Consider the following 5,326-nt stretch of genomic DNA (forward strand, 5'->3'; position numbering starts at 1 on the left):
AGTACTAAATTGAGAAGTCCATACAGCCCTTATCGTAGCCTCAGCTGTTAACCCCTTGTGTCAGGGTCAGGTCAAGGGAAGGCTGATGTCGCTGAAATAATATGCTGACCTTTTATACATGACCTATCACGGCAGAGGCGGCGCATGCAGTCTCTGACCTTTACACCTCGTTGCTTTTATTGAACAATTCACAGCCGTGTCGATGATGATAATAAAACTCAGAGCCAGCATCGACAACGACGACCGTAAAACTGACACAAAGTACAGTGTGCTCTTCTTCAGATGCGGAGACAATTATCGTACTTAATTAAGGGTTTGGATGAATGCAGGCCATTCTGGGATTATGGAAAGAATGAATTTGCAAATTATGGAATGAAAAGATGTATTGTTTAGTCAATATACAGATTGAACAATGATGATGGTAAGAAGGCTGTTAAAATTGTGTGTGCCCTGAACAGAGAAATAAAGATAGAGAAAATTCTGCAGCTTAAACTGTGTTTTAGGTACGTAGTCATTTCTTTTTAGATCAATAATGAGCCACTGGTAACGTACTAACATTTGAGTTGGGCTATGCCTTTATTTTGAGCTTCTGGTCACTAATAAAAGTTTTTTTTTTTTTTTCTTGTGATGCACTCATGCAAAGCAGTGATCCCTTCTCACAGGTTGTATGTCAGTGAATTGTGAGCTATTCAGTTGAAGAGAGATTTGGGCTTCTCAAATAAAGTAGTTATTGAGGAAGATAGAACTATACACAGCACTGTATTTCACAAGAATGAAGCAGGCTTTTTTTAAGCCTGTTTATTTCTTATTCCCTTATCTTTCAACTCCTTAGATTCCTTTTGCAACCCCTTTGATAGAGTCCAGCACTGGTTGCTCTTCCTATCTGTGAATTCAAACGTAGTCTAGTTTGCTAAGTTGAATGTAATTTCCATATTATGTTGGAGTTTGCATGCTACAAACATTTTAAACTGAAAGCATAAGTAACAACTTTAATTTTAAAACTTGCCCTTAGTAGTTGTTAACTCCTCCGTGAAATAGCAGTTTACATAGTGCATCATTTTTTAAAGGTGTTATAACTTTAAGGATGAGCAGATTGCATTGCCAATGCATTCTCCATGATAGGTTACTCCTTAGTGTATAAAACGATGGACGATGTAATTACCACTGTACAAAAAATGGAGCCAATATATCCTAGGTGCGACTGCTGCCATCTTGTTCTGGTGACATTATTTGGAGCCAGAGTCTGTGTAATAGGGATCTCTGAGGTATGAGTTCCTGCCCATTCACCTGTCTGACCAATACAAATGTAACTGACATGTACTTTGAGATTTTAATTTGGCCCATGGCCCATCCCCCAAAATGGAGGGGGTGGGATTTATGACCTATACTGCAGCCAGCTCCCGGGCTGCAGTAGAAATGTTTTGGCTTCATTTTGGGGGAGCTGTCATATCGTACATTTTTATATACTATGGTTAGTGATTTAATGGGTGCAAATCAAAATAGATATGCTCACTATGGAATGGGGGTGTCCGTAAACATGCAAAATTAAGTCTGTACATATTAAATTACATTTATAAGCAAGTGGGTCATTACATATAAATATCCTCTGTACCACACTGGCATGCAAATATATAAGGTTAGGAAACTTCCTAATGAGCAACTGCTTATTTAGAACAGTTTGCAAGTGTAGGCTATCATTATGTTTTTGTTATAATATTACAATTTCATCGACCCAATAATTGGGTATCGTAATTTTACTTATCGGCCAAAGGTAGAGAAAATGTCATTTTTCTGCAACAATTTTTGGTTAGTGTAGACTTCGTGATGTAATAAGATGACCCTTACATCTCCACGGTGCAACCAAAACATCAACATAGCTTTACAGTCAAAATAATCATTTAGTAAGGACTTTGCACTCAAAGATAATAAAGACGTACGTATAGCTATAGTGCAACTGGGTGCAGATCTCTAGTTTGGAAACCACTGGTCTGCATGGTTTTTCATTTTGCATATAAAACCTAGAACTGTGGATTCTCTTAAGGCTGCGCTAACAGACAAGCAATAATAAAGATTACAATAAGAGCAAAAACATTTATTTCAAAGAATTCAAAGAAATATATGTGGAATACATCTAAGATAAATATTGGCCAGTGTTTTAGTATAAAAAACGTGAGTTGTACACATGTACTCAATGATAGGTTTGGCCCTGGCTAAGATATGTTGTCCCTTGGTCTGAGGACCCTGATGACAATAGAAGATTATGCTAAGATTTTCATGTTGTTCCTCCCAGCAACTAAAAGTATACAAATGAGGACCACCAGGGGCAGACTGCTTGATGAGGAATGAGAACATAGGCAGCATCGCTAGCAGCTGAACCACACAGAGCTTTAAAAATGAATCATTAAAATACTAAAATTCTGTTTGCCATCCATAAACACAAGGCCAAGACAAATGGTTAATTCAAGACTATGGTAGAATATAGTTCATCCGCTCCAGACCTGCAGGCATGAAGGCCTCCAAATATCTGCCAAAACTGAGGCTGCATTGTCTTTTATGGACACAAACTTCACTCTGACATTCACTAAGTTACTTAAAAACACAGACAATCCCGTTCTCCCTCCATCCTAGTCCTCATCTGCTCTGTTTTGTTTTGTGTTTCCTCTATGTTCATTCAGCGGTTGTTTTCCACTCCAGTAGATCCATCCAGCTACAGGGGCTCGTTGCCATTTGCCAAAAAAACTACACATCAAGCAAATTGTGTGGCAAGCTTTTTATGAGCCTACACAACAGGGGGATGGGAGATGAATCCAGGCTTTTAAAAGGCATACACCCAAACCCCCCTCCCTTTCTCTCACTAGCAGGAAGTAGTTTATCCTTGCCTATGGTCCCTGCGGCCCAGGTATAACACCTTGCTCAGCTGTGCTTAAGGCGTGAAAAAACATCCGCCTTTATCCCGCCGTAATGTTCCAATTCTGATTTTATAGCATCATAAACATATCGTGGGCCTAACGTAACAGAGCAATTGTTGTAAGTAGTCTGAGGGGTTTTAAATGGGGACAAGTTGTATAAAGGGACGTACCACAGCAGTAAGGATGAATCTGAAAGGTGCTAAAGGGCAGCAAAGGGAGCAAGGGAGAGAAAAAGGATAGAAGGAGACAAACACAACATAAAGAAGATTTATATGACTCGGACCAAATGGATGGAGAGGTAATGAAATGTTGGAAATTTGGAGAAAAGGTAAAGAGGGAAGGAATTAAAAAAGAGAGAGGACTGATGAAAATAGGAAAATATGGCTGTGAGAAAGAAGGGAATGAAGGAAATAATGAAAATGGCAGGATGTATGATCAACAAGAAGACTTTAGAGTAGGACTGGACAATATATACCAATATCACATAAATATTATCATATGAGACAAGATCTTTCGTCTTTGGATGTTGCAATATCATAGGTGTTGTCTTTTCCTGGTTTTGAAGGCTGCATTATAGTAGTAAACTGATGTATTTTTCTGATCTTACCAGACTGTTGTAGCTGTTATTTTGTTTGTCTTTAACCACCAGTTGTTATCCACTATGGCTGTCACCTTTTGGTTGGTAGATCAATTTGTTGGTCATTATGCTCTCTTCCAACCAATGAGAATTGGACAGTTTTTGGTGTTATTTTAGTAAGGCTGTGTGTCCACCAAAATGTTTCTTTTCCCAGCTGAAAATAACAAGTTGTTTTTGTTCAGCATTGGTATTTGTCCTCTCTGACAGTTGGTCATTGTGGTATTTGTCCAGCCCCTTCTCCATTGTGATTTGACAGTTAAATATTTTTTAACTCTTAATTTTAAATTTAAAACATGTATAAATAACCATAGAAGACACTCAGCGTCGGATTTATCATTATGGATAAAGCTTCTGAAAGGTAGACAATCCAGCCCACTCTCATTCTGAAGTCGACAAATACCACTGCTTTTGCAGTGTTTTTCAGACACCAAAAGCTACCCCTTTCATCTGCATTATATGCCCCTGGAGGAGGGATCAAACAAACACCAGACTTTCATGTGGGAGTCTGGCGTTTGCTTCCTGTCTGAATGTAATGTTTTTTTTTCTACATCCTACTGTGTGCCCCCATCCCCTAATTCTAACTGTCTGTGCTATGCATGTATCTCCCCTCACCTTTGTAGCGTCCTTATATCCTAACCATCCGTGCCATCATGTGTATTCCTTGTAGTCCTGGAAAATCAATAGCAAACGCAGAAAGAAACCAAGAGCAAAATATGTAGATGCATGAGTCTACTGTAAAACAGAAACATGTGATGACTTGGGATGAGAACATGTTGTACAATTACACCAGAGCCCTTGTTGGAGTGGCAGGATATTAGCTACTAAAATAGTGATTGTCTCTCTCTCTCTCAAGTCAGTCTAGAATTTGAGTCTACCAAGATTTCCTTGGCCCCTAATATCCACATTTCTGTTGAATACTTACAAAATATCTCAGTGTGTCGACATTTTGTGAAATCACCAATAGTAAACCCTATGATATCATTGCACAATCGATATCAAAGCATTTGGTCAAAAATATAATGAGATTTTATTTTCTCCATATTGCCTAGTGCTACTTAGGAGGATAACCAAATCAAAAGATAATAGAGGAAAAAAGTAGTTCTAAAAAAGGGAGGAGGAGAGGAGTTAAAAGGGTAAATGGTAGTGCAAAAAAAGTTCAGAAGAAAATGATATAATAAAAAAAAAGATAAGACGAAGGGTATTTTTTTAAGGGTTAGAAGAGCAATGAATGAAAAGGTAAAATGAAAAGAAACAGGAAAAGAAGTATTATTAAAAGAAAGAGAGAGGAGAGGGGATAGTTTTAGGAAAGAATGAGACGATGGCCCAAGAACAGGAAAAGCAAGAGGGAATTTTAAAAAGAAAGAGAGGGGAGGACAAAGAGAAGGCATGCAGAGAGAAAGGATGAAACAGAAATAAACAGCAGGAAATTACCCAAAAAATTACACGAGAAAGGGACCTTTTTTTTTAAATGGGTGAATAAAAACAACATACTTACAAACAAGTAAGGACAGATGAGGGAAGAAATGAGAGTTGGTGGGGGGAGAAAGTGTTGAAGGAGTCGACCACAGCATTAAAGAGAAATGTCGATGACTCGGCTAAACTGGGGGAATGGAGCTGAGCTGGGCAGATGGAGGCCTACACCCAGTTACAGATGGTGCTGAGGCTCCTTCCCTACATCTGGGACAGCTTTCGTTGCACGCAACTTTGACATGTACTCTGCTGTGCTTGTTTGGATTGAGCTCAGCAGTAAAGGGATCTTGAGAAGTACGCAGCCTTTTCC

This window comes from Plectropomus leopardus, chromosome 5, assembly GCF_008729295.1.
Source record: "Plectropomus leopardus isolate mb chromosome 5, YSFRI_Pleo_2.0, whole genome shotgun sequence".
Taxonomy (NCBI): Eukaryota; Metazoa; Chordata; class Actinopteri; order Perciformes; family Serranidae; genus Plectropomus; species Plectropomus leopardus.